Source organism: Eublepharis macularius, chromosome 1 (genome assembly GCF_028583425.1).
Source record: "Eublepharis macularius isolate TG4126 chromosome 1, MPM_Emac_v1.0, whole genome shotgun sequence".
In the NCBI taxonomy this organism is placed as follows: Eukaryota; Metazoa; Chordata; class Lepidosauria; order Squamata; family Eublepharidae; genus Eublepharis; species Eublepharis macularius.
The window spans coordinates 182,356,090-182,374,467 of record NC_072790.1 but is presented as its reverse complement, the minus strand read 5'-3'; the positions used below and the strand labels follow the sequence as shown (position 1 = coordinate 182,374,467).

Below are 18,378 nucleotides of genomic sequence, written 5' to 3'. Positions count from 1 at the left end.
GGGGCCAGCACCAGGAAGTTTCTACACCAAACACTACAGAGCGCTGTTTCCGTTGTGGTGCCCTACATAACCCTGACCATTGTAAGTTTCGGGACACAATTTGCTGGCACTGCCATCGCAGAGGGCATTTGGCACTCAGCTGCAGCCCCATAGCCTACCAAGGCGACAGAATTTTCAACAGAGGACTACCAACCTTGTGGAACTATGCCAAGAGGAAGGTGAGGAAGACAATGATGGAATGTATGCTGTGTATACCTTGGGGGCTGGTTGCTCACCACCAATACGGGTCCAAATAACCATTGCAGGTCGTACTCTGGACATGGAAGTGGACACTGGGGCAGCATTCTCCATAATTGGGCAGGATGCCTTTGCTAGCTTATGGGCGCCAGCCACTCCACCACCTTTACAACCAGCGGGAGTGAGGCTCCAAACATATACAGGAGAGGCTATTCCACTGGCTGGCAAGGTGCTTCTGCCAGTGACATACAAGGGACAGCATAAGGATTTGTTTTTGTGGATGGTGCAAGGTAGAGGCCCAACTTTAATGGGACGGAATTGGCTTCAGGAACTGAAACTGGATTGGCAGAATATTTTGTTGCTTTGGTCACATTCATTGGAGGATGTGTTGGAGCAGGCTAAAGACATTTTTACTCCAGACTTGGGAACCTTGACTGGGATGGCAGCAAAGATTCATGTGGATCCAAATACACAGCCTCGTTTTTTCAGGCCCCGCTCTGTCCCATATGCTTTGCGTAGTAAGGTGGACATAGAACTCCAACGTCTACAGAAGGAAGGTATCCTGGAACCTATCCAGTTTTCTCACTGGGCCACCCCAATTGTGCCAGTGGTTAAGGCAGATGGATCTGTGAGAATCTGTGGGGATTATAAAGTCACTGTCAACAAGGTTGCTAGGCTGGATCCCTAGCCACTACCTCGCATTGAAGATTTATTTGCATCCTTGGCTGGGGGGACTGTGTTTTCCAAGCTTGATCTCAGTCATGCTTATCAGCAGCTACTTCTCGATGATGAATCCAAAGAACTGCTAACGATCAACACCAATCGAGGGGTATTTAGGTACACTCGCCTCCCTTTTGGCGTTTCCTCTGCTCCTGGGATTTTTCAAAGGGCCATGGAGGGAGTGTTACAGGGGATTCCCAATGTTTTGGTTTATTTGGATGATATACTAATCTCTGGAGTAGATCAGGAAGCCCATTTAGATATGCTGCACGTAGTGTTGCAAAGGCTCAGAAACGTGGTACTTAAACTACATAGAAGTAAGTGTTCTTTTATGGTCTCCTCTGTACAGTACTTGGGACATATTATTGATGCAGAAGGCCTCCACCCAGTCAGTGATAAGGTACAGGCCATTGCAGAGGCCCCCAAACCAACATCTGTTTCAGAGCTGAAAGCATTTTTGGGCCTTTTAAACTATTATCATAGATTTTTGCCCAACTTGTCCACAGTATTAGTCCCGTTGCATGAGTTGTTAAAGAAGAATGTTCCATGGAAGTGGGCAAGGGCTCAAGATATAGCATTTCAAACGTCAAAGACTTTGTTACAATCCTCCAGAGTTCTAACATATTTTGACCCTAGATTACCCATCGTGTTGGCTTGTGATGCCTCCCAGTATGGGGTGGGGGCAGTTTTGTCCCATGTATACCCAGATGGCACAGAGAGACCGATTGGATTTGCATCCCACACCATGTCTCCAGCAGAAAAAAATTATTCTCAGCTCAACAAAGAGGCTTTAGGGGTGGTTTTTGGAGTCAAAAAGTTCCACCACTATTTGTATGGCCGGGCGTTCACCATCCTTACAGATCATAAACCATTACTCACACTTTTGGGTGAACACAAACCAATCCCTGCCATGGCCTCCAGCAGGATGCAGCGGCGGGCTCTAACCTTATCGGGCTACCAGTATGAGATTCGATTTCAGAAGGGAGGACAACATTCTAATGCTGATGCATGCAGTAGGCTTCCCTTACCTGATTTCCCGGCACTGGTACCAGACCCAGGAGATCTGATCCTGCTTGAGGATTTGCTCAGTGGCACGCCTGTGACGGCAGAGCGCATCAGACGTGAAACCCATAGAGATGTGCAGTTGGCACCTATTGTGGATTGGGTGCAGCATGGGTGGCCTACCCATGTCCAGGAGGAGTTCTTGCAGCCATTTTTTCAAAGACGATTGGAACTAGGATTTCATGCTGGATGCCTCATGTGGGGGAGCAGGGTGGTAGTTCCCCATAAACTTAGAGGACAAGTTTTGAACCAGCTTCATGACACGCACCCTGGTATTTCCAGGATGAAAGGAGTGGCCCGTGGGTTGGTTTGGTGGCCCGGCCTGGATCGGGACATTGAACATTTGGTGGGATCCTGTGCTCAGTGTCAGGACAGTCATCCGGCGCCCCCAGCTGCACCGATCCACCCTTGGGAATGGCCAACTCAACCCTGGGCTAGACTACATGTTGACTTTGCAGGCCCAATTAGGGGCAAAATGCTGATGGTAGTGGTGGATGCCCATACTAAATGGTTGGAGGTACGAGTAATGTCTTCCATCACGGCTGAGGCCACAGTGGGACAGCTGAGACAAATATTTGCCACTTTTGGCTTGCCAGAAATCTTGGTTACTGACAATGCCCCAACTTTCACAGGGGCCACATTCAGGGAGTTTATGGAATGCAATGGCATTTGGCATATCCGCATTGCCCCCTATCATCCCTCTTCTAATGGGTTGGCAGAACGGGCAATGCAGTCAGTGAAATTGGGATTACGACGCATGGGGCAGCTACCTTTAGAAACTCAGCTAGCCAGATTCCTCTTGCGGTACCGAGTAACTCCCCACACCACCACTGGGGTCTCCCCTGCAGAGCTTATGTTTGGTCGGTCCCTTCGCTCACATTTAGATTTTCTGCGGCCGACAGTAGGCACTAAAGTGCATCAGGGCCAAGCGGCTATGCATCATGGATGGCCTCCTCGACTTCTTCCCCGTGCTTTTCAGCTGGGGGACCATGTCTGGGTATTGGCTTTTGGGAGTGGGAGATGAATAAGGGGGCAAACAGGGCCAGTATCTTTTCAGGTAGAGCTGTCTTCAGGACAGATAATTAAAAGACACCTGGATCAGATCCGCAGGATGTCATCACAGCATCAGGAGCACTAGGGGATGGCAGTAGCAATGCAGGATGGGCCAACATTGAGGGGCGATGGGGAGGTCTCAGATGTAACAGGGGAAAGGGACAATTCCACCACAGGGGATTATCAACAATCACCAGCAGTTTCAGAAGAGCCTCAAACATCAGGAGTGACTGAGGCTCAGCCCCTCCAAGGTGATAGAGGTCAAGAACTGCCACAGACGAACTCTGAGATGACTGGCCCCAGGAGGTCCGGGAGATTACGAAGGAAACCAGATAGATTAACATTCTAGATTGAGTTTTAAAGGAAGAGGGGTGTTATATCGTGGCAAGTTGTGAATTTGGTGATGTTCCCTTATTGAACTGTTTTCCCTTATTGAACTGTTTAGTATTTTTTCCTTGATCCCTTTAGGCCGAAAAGCCTGTGTAGTAGTTTAGTGTCATTTTCCCTTCATGTTGTGGGCTGTTTGTTCTCTATCAAGCAGAGGCCAGGGAAGGCCCTGCTTTTGTTAAATAAAACTTTCAACCCTTTAGACATGGCGTGCTGATGGAATTATTACACTTGGTGCTGTGCCACAAATCCTTTTGTAGGCAGACTTGCTGCTTACCCCACCTCAGCCCTGCTGCCATGTTCACTGTGTTATCACACACAACTGTGTGAAATTACACTCCTCATCAGATCATTCTTCTTAAATAAAAAGCTGTTTATGCTGACTAGAGGATGAAAGCCATACCCAGCTTCTTCCATGAATGCTTCTTGCATCTAAAGGAGCTGTCCATTAATAGATACAACATACACAGCGGCCCCTACCCAAGAAAATATACAAGAGCAAAGATGTCAAAAGCTCTGCAAACAAAGTAAGCAAAAACTGTACCCAAAACTTAGTCTAAGACTTAAACATTCTCTGGATATTCTCCAGAGAATGATTGAACCACAATGTGGAAATCAGCTGGTGGAGCAGAATGTCTAGACACCTGGAATCCATCAGACATATTGAATGCAACCGTCTGCTGTGAAATGAGGTGAGAGGTATGATAGAGGTTGCAGCTAATGATACTTGCATATCCCACGACGGGTCATTTAAAGCATCCAGACCCCAGATGAAAGGGCACCATGCAGAAAAATTCTCTTATCTTCATTTATTCTCATTCCAACCCTACCCCATGGTTTTTATCTAAACAATTGCTACTCAGATCATATTTATGTTCCTTGAAACATTAGGCTAGATTTTGAAAATATATTTTCTGTATTTGGTGAGAGGGATCAATTCCAATATGTTTGTTTTCACTACATGAGAAATATGGCAGTCTATAGGAAAAAAAATCAGTCACCAGGCCTAAATTTGACTGTCATGTACCAGAAGTAGCATGGCCTGCAAAAGTGCTTATCTTAGAACAAGCAGTTTCAGCAAGTAAACTTGCATGTCGATAGAAAAATTGCTATACGTATCTGTCTGCTATTAGAGGCTTCACTATGCACTAAAACAATCACTTTGTATTCATTGCAAATTGTGTGCCAGCAAGATCTATAAAAGCTTTGTTCAAATTTGGCACAAGAGTCCTTCTAGTTGAGGACTCCTCCGGCCCCAGTGTTTAAAATAAATGTACAAGTCTTTCTTTCTAAAATTATCTTTGCTGGAGTTTTATTCCTTAACAATGTAACACTTAAAAGGCACTTGAAGTACTTAAAATAGACTCTGGTTGCTTCACAAAGGAGTAGGTAAAGGTTGATATGCAGATCTGCATGTCCTGTACCCACACCACTTGGTGGTGTCATTGCCTCACCTCTTTCACCACATTGCACATAGGTGCCAACACAACACGAATCTTGTCACCAGCATACCTTAACAGGCTGAAGGATGCAGAGCTTCGCTCTGCCCCCTCTCTGTATTGGTTGTGAACCAAGTGCCCACACACATGATTGTCTGTAGCCCCCCCCCCTCTATTTTGCTGTTGAGATGGACCAAAAGAGTTTTTTTAAAAAATCCAGTTAAAGGAGAAAGCCTCAAGAACCACACACTTCAAGCTTGGAGGGAGTATGACGACATATGGAAACAAAGAAGATGCTGACTTTGGGGAGGGAAGGTGGAGCAAAAGCTCAGTGCAGAAGGCATATCTACTAATTATCATCCTTAATATACCCAGTTTTCACATTGCCCCATATGCACATTCTTAGATCCAGAGATTGCAGTCTTGAACAGTCAGGATAGGTCTTTCCACAATCCTGAGAAAGTCCCAGAAAAATCTGAAATCTAAACAACAACAAACCTTATGGGGCTATCTCCCCCAATAATAGAAGCAGTGCCTTTATTTTTAAGAAAGCAGAGCTCAATGGGGGCCATGGGGGGAGGGGGGATGCTAGGCATCTACAACAATATTGCCAGCCTTCAAACCCTGGATTCTGTCCATAAGAGGGCTTTTTCCAGGGCCATTTTGGCCTCCCAGTCCACCCCTGCTTCCTTCTCTCCAGTGCAGGACAAAGGGCTTGCCAGGCCCACTAGCATCCATTAGGTAACCTGCTGCCCTACAATTTGTGACCAGGTGCAGTCGTGGCAACTGGACAACGTAATGCCACATAACTTGCCTGGCCCAAGCAGCAAACAGGTGAGTCCCTATGTAAAAGAATGAATAGACATAAATCTGATATAAAAAATCACAACATTCAAAAACCAGTGGAAGAACATTTTAATCTGCCAGAACATTCCATTGCTGACCTAAGAGTAGTGGTTCTCAAGCAGAGAAACTTCAAAGGAAAAGTACAATTCAAGATTGCTAGAATTGAGTTTATTTGCAGATTTGGAACAATAGATCTCCAGAGCTGAATAGGGACATAGGACTTTTCTCACATTACAGATGTTAATTTTCTGCTCTTTGCATCCATGCTCTATCAAGCTAACTACATCATGTATTATAGCTAGCTTCCTGACACACAGAGCTGCAATTTAATCCTGGTTTCCCAGATCTGGTCTGAAACTTTAACCACTACACTACACTGCCTTTTGGGGGGGAGGGGGCTGCTGTTGAACAGTAGCAAGCAGCTACAACAAAGGGAATACCTCCATGGTATACATTAAATAATACTAACAAGTATATCAATGAAATTTATAAAATGCAAAAGTGCAAGGTGCTATGATACAATAAATAAATAAAATTTTTATAGTTATTAAATACATCAATAAATAACATCATAAATGACGACCAAGATAATACGATTCACAAACAATAATCATATACAATGCATGTAAGAGAAAATGATAATGTTATTTATTGATGTGGCCAGCCACTCTCTCTCTATTGATTCCTGTTATGGGAAAATCCAGACTCCCACAGCAGGAACCCATGGAATGTGGCGTCTATGGCCACAGGCACCGTCCCCCTTTTAAATCCACCCCCCCACAGCCCCACACAAACCCAGACACCCTCCCCAACATTCCCACACTGGCCACTGCCCCAAGAGCAGGCTGGCCCGCCGTCCCCCATTGTTCCCTATAATTGGAACTTTAGGTTACACAGTGAAATGAGCTGTGTTATTTTTGTGTAGTAGACTGCTTTCATGCCCTGTTGTGCCCTCCTACTGTGTAACCTAAAGCAATTTAAGAAATAAAGTGTTTTTTTAAAAGAAAAAGAAAAAGAAATAAAGTGTTTTTGACAGCAATTGTGTTTTTGGTGATTCTCTGGTGTGAAGTGAGTTGTGTAATTTTTTTGTGTGGGAGACTGCTGGTGTAATGTGTCACAATACTTTGCCTAGTTGTACTTTGAAAGTTAGAAAATAATTTTTTAAATACTTTATTCAGTGTGTGTTTGTGTTTTCTTCTTTGATATGAAGTAAGTTCCCATCATAGGGAACAATGGGGCTGGCTGGCCAGCCATCTCTGTAGGTGGGGGGGGAATTTTGAGGAGGGTGTCTGTGGTTCAGGTGTGCTTTCACAGGGACGAGCTCACATTCAAGAGTGTGCCCTCCATTATGGCATCCCTGGGCTGTGCATAATTGCCCTGGGAAAGAGAGTTTAAAAGTTCCCATCATAGGGAGCAATGGGGGATGGCAGGCCAGCCTGTTTTTGGTGCAGTGGCCAGTGTGGGAATATTGGAGAGGGTGTCTTTGGGTCTGTGTGGGGCTGTGGAGGGTGGATTTAAAAGGGGGACGGTGCCTGTGGCCACAGATGCCACATTCCATGGGTTCCTGCTGTGGGAGTCTGGATTTTCCCATAACAGGAATCAATAGAGAGTGGCTGGCCACAGGGGAGGTTAGGTTTTGGGGAGGGGATGTGCGGTCTTTGGAAATTTGGGTGCAGGTGGGCTGTGGCTGTGGCTGTGGCCATTGGCAGCCCCAAATCCCATGTGTTTCTGCTGTGTGGAAGTCTTCTCCACAGTAGAAAGACATTAAGTGGTGTGGCAGAACCACCTTTGGGGGGGCATAAAACGGGATCTGCTTGAGCCTTGGTGGAGGATGGGAGGACTGGTGGGAGATGGGCCCCAGAAGGCTGGGGTCATTTTGCGTGCAAAATGCCACCCCTAGCCAGACAAGCCTCTTTTTCCCCCCATAGGAAATAATGGAGTAAGAGGGGGGTAAGATCACCTTCTTTGGGAGGCCATAAAATGGCCCCCCAAAGTGGGATCTCCCTGAAACATGGGGGAGGGTGGGAGGACAGGTGGGAGCAGGTCCCCTGAAAGCTGGGTGCATTTTGCTTGCAAAATGTCACCCCAAGCCACCTAGTAAACTTGAATCAGGAATACTGAATCAGGCTGGCACTGCACACCCCTATTGGGCCTGCCCCAATGAGTTCTCCCTCAAAGGCTAAAACAGCCCTGGAAAGGGCCCTGCCTTTTACTAACAGTGATTAAGCCTGTAATACTGGCTAAATGGTTAGGGTTGCCTAGCAATAGCAACTGAGGGCATCTGGTTAAAACTACAGCTGCTCTTTTTATCATTTGGTTTTTTTTAACCCCCTCAATGTTTTGTTTTATGTTTTTAGTTTTCAGATTTTTCTGCAAACCTGAGTCATTTTTCAGGTGTGTACGAAGATGTGTCTTGTCTGTTCATGGCTCCAATCTCCAGTATCCTCAGATCTTGCAATTTGGCTATTAGTGTATAAGAGGGGTTTGATTCCTTTGAGTAAAGAAATGCTTTCCATTTTTGTGGATTTTCCATTTAAGCTGCAGGTTCTATCCCTATGACACATCCTATGCTCTTTTGAGGGGAGAAACTACCTCTTTTGAGGACTCTCGATGGGAAACTCTCTCTCTGAGACACTAATCCTCCCTCCTAGAGATCGCTTTCTGCCTCAGCTTTACCAGTTCATTGGGCAATGTTAACTTGCATAGTTTATATATTTTTAGACAGTACTGAAAGTGGCATGAGAACTTCCAATTTAAAAACAGAAAGCAATTCTTTCAAGGTACATTTGCACACTAGAACTTGCCTAAAATGGCCACCAGATGTCACCACAGTGTCATTTTGAGGTGTCTCTGAACATCTTCGAGGAACATGGTTTAAAAGGCAAATTACCAATATACTGTTTATTTAGGTATTTATACCCTGTTTTTCTCTCCAGTGGGGGTCCTAGATCAGATCTCCCTCCATTTTACCCTAACCACTCTATGAAGTAGATTAGACTGATAGAAAATTAGATACATTTTGGAAGACGGAATGGATACAGAGACTTGCTTCGACTCCCGCTTAACATAGCTGACTGGAAACCAGAACAAAAATAATACCTGAATTAAACTTTTTACAGTTTTAATATTTTTCAAGGTTACCATCTTTGTGTGTGCATATTGCTTTGTTTTTAACCACATACTTAAAACTTCATTTCAGTGACCATGCCCCACACCCTTGTTTTTGAGGGGGAAATAGCAGCTGATTTCCAGGTAGTGCGCAAATAAGAAGCAAAGACATGAAACAAACATAAATTCTTGGACAACCTCCATCCATTTCAGCTGAGGGTCAGAAAGAGGACATGTACAGCACTTGGTGATTCTTCCAGCAAAAGCAGAAGCTGCCCCTTCACTTATACCTGCAGCAAGATGGATGCTGCTTCCCAGTAGTAGTAGTAATGCTTACTACAACCTCACTCTAGCCTGCAAGATGGCTTCTTATCTTGACACAGCCCACCTGGCCACCTGGATCCATGCTATGGTAACATCAAGGCTTGACTGTTGTAATGCTCTATACATAGGTCTCCCATGTAAGTTAACTAGGAGGCTCCAATGAGTGCAAAATGCTGCAGCTCGACTGTTATCAGGAGCGAGCAGAAGCATGAACATCACTCCCATCCCACAGATACTCCATTGGCTACCTATCAGTTACTGTGCTCAATTCAAGGTGCTCCATGTTTTCTAATGTTAGTCCTAGGATTGATTATGTTCTGCTTCAGTATCTTTTCTACTCTATATTGGATTCTTGCTAATACTATGTTTTTAAAACTTGTATCTATTTACCCTGTGGTATTGTTCATGAAATGTCCTTGATACTGTATTGAAATGTCCTTGATACTGATTGTACTAATCTCATACTGTGTAATCTGCCTTGAGTCTCGGTGAGAAAGGCGGACTATAGATGACATAAATAATAATAGTGTAATTCAAGACCAGAAGAATCCAACTGGGATTGCCCAAGGGGAGATTCAGAATTCATTCAAATGGTTAAAAAGCTGCCCATTTTATCTGAGAGATAAAAATGGTTCAGTTTCCCTTATGGTAGCATTTTCTTGAATTGCAATGAGCTTCCCCAGTCTTCTGGCTGCAAACATGATTCTTGCATTGTTAGAAAGGCTCATTCAACTGGAGGAAATTTCCACTGCTACTAGAATGGATTATAGGAGCCAACCCATTGTAGTGATTTTTAAAAACCCACTCTACAACTATAAGCAAAAGGGACTTGGGCTTTGGCATGAGTCTAGCACAAGACCCATGGCTTTGCAATGTGTAGAAGCCTCTGAGCTGTTCAGATACAGGTGCTCTTGAAGAGTGATGTGAAGCATGGGATCTGAAACCTAGGATATTCTTTCCGTATGCTGCAAACCTTGAGGATTGTAGTTGAAAAATAGGCTTTAAAGAAATGGCTTTGAAATGAATTTAAGATGATTCTTCCTAAGGAGTACATCAAGATCCTTGGACTGTTTCATTAGCCCCAAATGGCTAACAAAGGATTTTATGAAGGAGCACTTTAAAAATGTAGTATTCAAAATGCCCCAAAGGACTTGAGGCTTCCAGTCAGTTACATACAAGTCAACAGAAATATAGTCTAAGTAAGAAGGACCTTTTATATACAATTCCGCAAAGTTTGTGATTTGGATCCTAAGGGGTCCTTGTACAGATGGAACTTCTGTTGCCGCAAGGAGGGAACTGACTTTTTTTTGTGAATTCCCTGCTCAAGCTACAGTGCCTACACTACTCCTAAGGGATCCTCAGTCAGCTTCTTTGTGGCATAGGGGCCCCAGCAGCTTCTTTGGTGGCATAGAGGGCTGCAGATGATTGGAGCGGGAAGGATTCAATTGCTTGCAGTTCTTTGAATCCAACCCAATAATAAATTAAATGCACTTTTGTCATAATGCCTCTTTTAACATCTGAGAATATTTTTGGTTTAGAACAAGCCTGCAAAACTTGTGACCTACTGAGCTAAATGCAGTTATGAGTTATGGTCTACCATCTGTTCAACAATCTCCTTGGATTTTGCTGGCTCAGATATGTATCAAAACCAAGAGATTTATCAAGCACCCAAGGGGATACTTTTGATGGCTAGTGGCCACATTCAGTTTGATAGGTGACCAGTTGTGCAGGGTTGGTTTACAATCAGTCTATACTCTGTGCACGTCTGCAATTTAATTTGCTGTGGATCAGTATTGAACTGGTGTTGATTCATACTCTGTATAACTAACACACACCACAAACTTTTTCTGAGTCTTCTTCACATTTACGCCATCTCTACAATATGCTGAACAATATTCGATCACTTCAGCCCTCTTTCCAGAGAAGAGGTGCACAGGATTCTGCAGGGAGTGAGACCTACCACATGCCTCCTGGACCCGTGTCCATCATGGCTGGTGAAAGCCAATGTTGATGGATTATGGGATCCCTTGGAGGCCATTGTCAACCTGTCCCTGAGCTTGGGTTTTCCCCAGAGCACTAAAGGAGGCAGTGGTGAGGTCCTTCTTAAAGAAACCATCATTAGATCCTGCCGACCTGCTCAGTTACCACCTGGTCTTGAACCTCCCGTTTCTGGGAAAGGTGATTGAGCGGGTGGCGGAGAAACAACTGCAGAACTTCCTGAAGGAGACCTTGGCCCTAGATCCCTTCCAGTCCAGTTTTTGCCCGGGACATGGGGTGGAGACATTGCTGGTTGCCTTCACAGACGATCTTTGCAGACACCTGGATCAAGGTGGATCAGCGCTGATTTTATTAGATCTTTTAGCAGCGTTTGATATGGTCAACTATGATCTCTTGACCCACCGCCTCGCTGATGTGGAGATTCAAGGGATGGCACTACAGTGGCTAGTCTCCTTTCTTCAAGGTTGAGGACAGAGGGTCCCGGTGGCCACTAAAATGTGGTGTGCCGCAGGGATCAATACTCTATTATTGTTCAACATCTATATGCACCCCCTCGCCCAGTTGGTGCGAAGATTCAGGCTTGGGTGTCACCAGTATGCAGATGACACCCAGCTATATCTGTTGATGGACGGCCAGCCTGGATCGGCCCCAGATGTCCTGGAAAGTGCTTTTGAAGCTGCGGCTGGATGGGTGAGGCAAAGTTGGCTGAAGTTAAACCCTGCGAAGATGGAGATCCTGTACTTGAGTCGCAGAAACGTGGATTTGGAACCCTGGCTCTCTGCACTTGACGGGGCGGTGCTACAACTGGTGCAGAATGCGGTGGTGCGGGTCATCACTGGAATACCGATGCGTGAGCATATAACGCCTGCATTGCGTCAGCTGCACTGGTTACCGGTGGAGTACCAAGTCAGGTTCAAGGTTTTGGTACTAACTTATAAAACCCTATGCGGACTGAGACTGGTGTATCTGCGGGACCGCCTCTCCCCATATGAACCTGAGGACTCTTCGTTCTAGTGATAAACATCTGCTAAGGGTTCCTGGCCCACCTGGCATCGACCAGGGCAAGAGCCTTCTCGGAACTGGCCCCAGCCTGGTGGAATGCTCTGTGTCTAACAAGACCAGGGCCTGGCAGGATTTGTTATCTTTCCGCCGGGCCTGTAAGTTGGAGCTGTTCCGCCAGGCATTTAGGCAAGTGCTAGGCGAAGCCCCCTGGCCGGTAGATTACAGAATTTGCCCTCCCTACTGGCAATACCTCCATCAAATAAACAGTCCCCATGATGATGCTCTGGTGATGGGTGAAGGTCGGTTGGCTGGCTGCTGTGCTGTTATGAATCTGTATATATATGTATTTTTAACTGTGTAAATCTGAATTGTTTTATGATTTTAATTGGTATTATTTAATGTGTTTTAATTGTATATGGTTGTAATTCACCCTGAGCCTGAGGGTGTGGGGAGGGCGGAACATAAATCGAAATAAATAAATAAATAAATAAATAAATGATTCTTGAGAATCAGTAATAAAAATCCAGCTTTCACATTTTACTTAAGATTAGCTTTTATTTCATAAGGAAACTCAATTCCAGGAGCCATAGTAAGAAACCATCTAGAAAACCAGCAAAGCAAAAAGTATGGACACGATGGAAGAAACAAAGAGACAAGAAAGCCATCTAATCTCAGCAATAATATTAATGCAGACTTACAATAATGCCATGCACATTAGATTAAAAAGTGGTTACAGAAAATTAGCATGCATTTCATACAGTTCTAAGTGAAATTAAGGCACTTTTGTCAAGAACATAATCTTTTTTCAGTTTACCCTCTCCCTATTTTGTTACTGTTTTGTCATTGTAACTTTGGCACCAGGTTCATATCCCAGTTAATGCTACAACTGGAACTCAAGTCATTGATGGATATTTTACAGATCAGTGAAACAATCTATACACTTGCTTTACAAGCACACACTAGAATTCTGCATTGTGAGCTGAGTTAATATTGTTTTGTAAAAAGAATTAAGCTATGCATTTGTACATACCACATTTTATCAAATCTAGTTCTTGAATTAGATACTTATCAGTATAAAAATTACTGAAGAATTTACATAGCATTGCTACCTTGCCAGGTAATGTTAATGTTGTACTTCAGTGGGTTGTAACTTTAAGAGAGATTTCTATAACAGAGCACAATTGCTGCCAAGGAAAATCTACATGCAGATCTAGAATTTGTATTATTTAGCAATATAAAAAGACATTGAGAACTTTTATGCTATGATGATTCTAGCTGTAGCTTAGTTTGGATTGTGTTACAAATGCAAGATCCAGCAGCAAGTGTACAAGACAATCTTTCTGAATCTCACAACAAATTATTGCTGAATGTACACATAAAATAAATTGGGGCCGATAGGTTAATATTGGAAAGTTAAGAATTAGCAACAAAACATAACCCAGTACTAGAGAAGAGTTCAGAACGCACAAAGGATTTTTTTTTTGTATTTGCAAGACTAGTCTGCACTGTGGCACAGGGAAGTTATGAACCTTTTATGAGGATCTTCAATTGTGTTATATTACTCCTCTTTAGGGATTCTAAAGTTACGCTGGCAGGTGCAAAATTTATTTCAGTCCTTAAACAATAGGTTAAACGATTCTTCTTCTCAAGATATAGGTATCAAGGAGGTTCTAAGGGATGAACGGAAAGGAAAAGAAAGGAAGCTACGAGTGGTGTGCCTCTCAGCTATGTGCTCTACTAAGCTTTAACTCATGAAAATAGGCAGCATTTATTAAACAAAACATTGTGGACAAAATCAGGTCTAATTAGGACATCCAAGCAGAGCTAAATGTTTGCTACTTCATTCAAATTACTTTAAAATGTTATTTTCTATTTGTAGGCAGATTTTAACCCTTCACAGACTTGGGTGTGTTGTTTCCTTCCTCGAGTTGTATTTTATTAAAAGTCAACCATGGCTTTTCTTTCTAGTTTTTGTATTCCAGCATGAAGCTATGGTGCTTCTTCTTGACAGTAAGAAATATAACCAACTAAAGCAGACATTCTCCTGTTCATCTCATGGGTGCATTGACTTTCTAAAACACAGTTACTACTGGGTAGTCATGTGGGTCTGCAGCAAAACAGCAAGATTTGAGGCCAGTAGCACCTCAAAGATCAACAAGCTCTCCCTATGAGAGCTAAATCTCCCATCATCAAATCCTAGTAGAAATGTTGTTTGTATTTGTGTCTGATGAAGGGAGGTTTGACTCTTGAAGGCTTATACTCTGAAAATTTTTACAATCTTTCAGGTGCGACTGGCTCAAATCTCGCTTTTAAGCCATCATGGATCTTCTGTACAAAAAATGTGCCTTATTGTCCAGCTTTTGAAGAAAAATGAAAATGGCCCTTGTTAAAAATGAAGGATCGCTACTTTTAAAGAAATGGACAGCTTTTCAGATTTGAAATTCTTCAAAAAAGTAACTTTGCTGGGATTTGTGATATGGAGTGGTTTATTTCCTCTATAGCTGCTGCTTTATTTCTGATTGTGTGAAATGCATTTACTAAATCTCCTGTATTGCAACAAGTTCAGCAGAGCGCTGCCCATGCTCTATCATACCAGCTTTGTTTTCGGTAATTAGGTGAAGTGCCTTGGAAAGTTGGAGGCAGTGAATTTCCCCATACAAATTCCTACTATTATGATGGCCTCAGATAATACCTGATGTTCTTTAAGAGGGCCACCCAAAAGATCACACCATTTTTACTTTGTAATGTGCCCTCGAAAGTTTGATGCAACATGTGTTTTTCATACTGCCTCTGATCTCCTTGGATGACCAAGATGAAGAGATAGTAGACCTTCCAAGACCACTCCTTACTCTGTTACCAAGTCTCAAAGGGCAGAACACTAGCTATTCTGTACTAAATAAATAGTTGACATTTGCTTCTAAAGGATTCATAATCTAGTCAGTAGCCTACAACTCAATTTCTGTCCAAGGAATCTCCCACCCTTTCCATTACCACCCAGCCCAGCTCTATATTTTCAAATGAAGTGGCTTAGCTTTATACTATGCCCCAAGTTTCTTACTTAATTTGCCACCTCCACTTTATCTCCAATTTCACAATTTAACTGTATGGAACCCCACAAAGATTGTTGAAATTTAAATCATGTTTTAAAAATTTCATTGTGGCTATCCCACTGAGACTGACTAGACTGTCCCCCAGAGTTCATGGTACATATTTTCCAACAGATACCACTAACATGAATACCACAAAGCAGCTTTTAAAAGTAGCTGAACATAATCAGAAGCATTTTCGACTGCCCTAAGAGATTGTTCACCAAATGCCCAGCCATCTATACCATTATAATTGGAAACGATACAGCAACTTTAGGCTTTTCCTCAAGAGGCTGTAGGCAAAAATTCTAAATGCTACCAGGTACTCAGGTGCAACAGCCACCTGATGGCTCTGAGCTGGATCCAAATATCACAAGTGTAGCACAGCTTGGGGAATAGGATTTTTCTACACTTACCCTCCAGCAGCCTAGTAAGAGCCCTGAAATTCTGCTGCTGGGGGATAGGGGACCATGATGAACTGCGTATGTGTGGCAGTAGGAATTTGTAGAGGGAGAGGGAATAAGCAAAAATCTCTCCCTTACCAAAGGATATGCCGTTCCACTAGTACAAGTGCTGTTATGTTAATGGAACATCACTTTTGGATCTGATTCCTTGTAGTTGCCCAAGACACTACACTGGAATAGCTGTTTGGTTCAGCATAATTTTTCCGGCAACTACCAACACCATCAGCATCACTGTAACATCATTGGCATACAATTGAGCAGACAAGGGTGTGGTAGCAGTTGGTGTGGGACAACATATCTAGCAAGGAACAATAATCTTGCAGCATGCTGGTTGAGAAGTGTGGAGGGCTATATGAGAGAAGGGCAAGAAAGAGCAATGACTCCTGATGTTTTAAGGAAGTATGGAAGGAGGACATGGGATTTCAGATACAGAAGCAGTTCTTGCTACTACAGTTTGCACTACTATAGTTTTGATCTCATATAAATGGCTTTGGCATGTGATGGTTAAGAACTCTGGCCACCGCAGCACAAGTAGCAAATGAAAAAAGAAATGGTTGTAGTGATCTAAGCTATAAGAGGATAGCATTGAGTCTTAAGAGAACTCAGCATATGATGTCTGGAGATTCTCAATTCTGTGTGTGCATATATTTTAGAACATCCCTCCCCTTAGGAGGAGGCCTAGAGATGTGGTAATGTGTTTTGGACAATATGCATTAAAGGAGCAAGTGCTTAAAGATATGAAAGCCTTGGATAGGCTTGATAAATTGTTGTATGAGGACAAGAAAGTGATGGTGTTTGAGGATTTATCACAGGAAACAATTATAAGGAAGAAGAACTTAAGAATGTTTACCAGGGTGCTGCAGGAGAAGGAATTGAAATACAGTTGGAGAATAGCACCTTTTGCCTTAAGGTTGCTATATAAAGGAGAAACTTTGGGTGCAGAAGATCAGAAGCAAATGGTGGCTCTATTCAAGCAGGTGGGTCTGCAGCTGCCTAAGGATTATAAGCAAACTCCTGATGGGGAGTCTGAAGAAGAAAGTGATTTGGAAGAGGAGATGGAGAGCACACAGAAGCACAAGAAGAAGAAAAAAAAAGAGGAAAAAAAGACTTGGGACTTTAGAGAAAGGGCCAAGAGTAAGAAATGAATAAGGAATGAAGGATTAATGAAGAAGGAAGGAAGATTAAAGAACCGGAATAGCTCAGCATAGACAGCTTTCTGTCTATATCTAGTGAGGCTGGTGCCTTGGTTCCCCCCCCCCAATATGGATGCAAGGGGTTGTTGGATGGTTGGTGTGAGAAGGGGATGTATGGGAAGGGGAGGGGTGAATGGATTGTGGTTGTGACGATATTGGTATGGTTGGAGTGTGTGACTGTGGAATGGCTGGTAGTCTGGGGTATAGGGGGTGGATGGGTGGTGTATGACTGGAGCAAGGAAGGGTATGAATGCATATTGGGAAGAATTACATATACAAGAGATATGCCAAGGAATCTGGCATATACATTTCCTCTTAGTTAGGTAGAGTGGGATTGGGTGTTTAAGTGCGGGGTAGACAGGCACTGTCGGGGGGGGGGGGTTGGTATTGGGTTGTTGGAGGCATTTATTCCAGGCTGGTAGAGAACAGAAGAGGAATGGGGAAGTGCAATGGCCAGTAGTAAGATGATAAAGGATGTAAATATTGTATGTACAACTCTTAACGTGAGAGGGCTGGAGAATTCGGTGAAACGTGCAAGAATTGGAAGATATATCTTGGATTTAAAATCTGATGTGGTGTTTCTGCAAGAGTTACATAAAGGCGGGGAGAGAGAGGTGAACTTTCCTGATTTTGGGAATGGAAAGAAATTTATTGCTCCAGGTTCCTCAAAAAGTAGAGGGGTGGGAATAGTAATAAATTCCAAGGTTGATTTTGTTGAGGATAAAGTATTGAGAGATAAGAATGGAAGGTTTATTTTTGTTCAAGGTTACCTGGAAGGAGAGCCAGTGGTCTTAGCCTCTGTTTACCTCCCTAATGTGCACCAGCTGAATGTATTGTATAAGTACTTGCAGAAGCTTGACAATTTCTCGCCTCATATTAAGATAGTAGGGGGTGACTTTAATATTAATTTGCAAGGGAAAAGTAGTTTTAAAAAAGGAAAGGTAGCGAAATTCAAAAGCATGTGTGGGAAATTTGGATTATTGGAACTCTGGATGGAAATGTATCCTAATGATGATTCATACTCATTCTATTCTGGGGCACATGGAACTTATTCCAGATTGGATGGTATTCTAATTTCTCAGGATGTAAGAAATTGGGTAAAAGATATGGATATTGGAATGATTAAGATTACAGACCATGCCCCGGTCTCAGCGTTTTTGCAAGTAGGTCATTTTAATAGGCCCTAACTTTGGAAGTTTAACCCATGGTTAGTGGCAGATAGCAAGAGTAATATTAAAAAAGCAATAGAATGCTATTTTGTGGCGAATAAAAAATCAGATACGTCCCTGACAATAAGATGGGAAACAATGAAAGCTACTATTAGAGGAGTATGTATGCAGAATTTGGTGAGATTGAAGAAAGGTAAAGATAGGAAGATTAAATAAGTAGAAGTCAGAGTATTGGAGGAGAAATTTAGGAAATCTAAGAAGAAGAAGGATAGGGAACAAGTAAATAGGAA

At 43.1% G+C, this 18,378-nt stretch overlaps 1 pseudogene; it reads left to right on the top strand.

The window, feature by feature from the left end:
- Positions 1-238: 238 nt before the first annotated feature.
- Positions 239-3,043, top strand: LOC129324931 (uncharacterized protein K02A2.6-like; annotated as a pseudogene).
- The last annotated feature ends 15,335 nt before the right edge of the window (positions 3,044-18,378 follow it).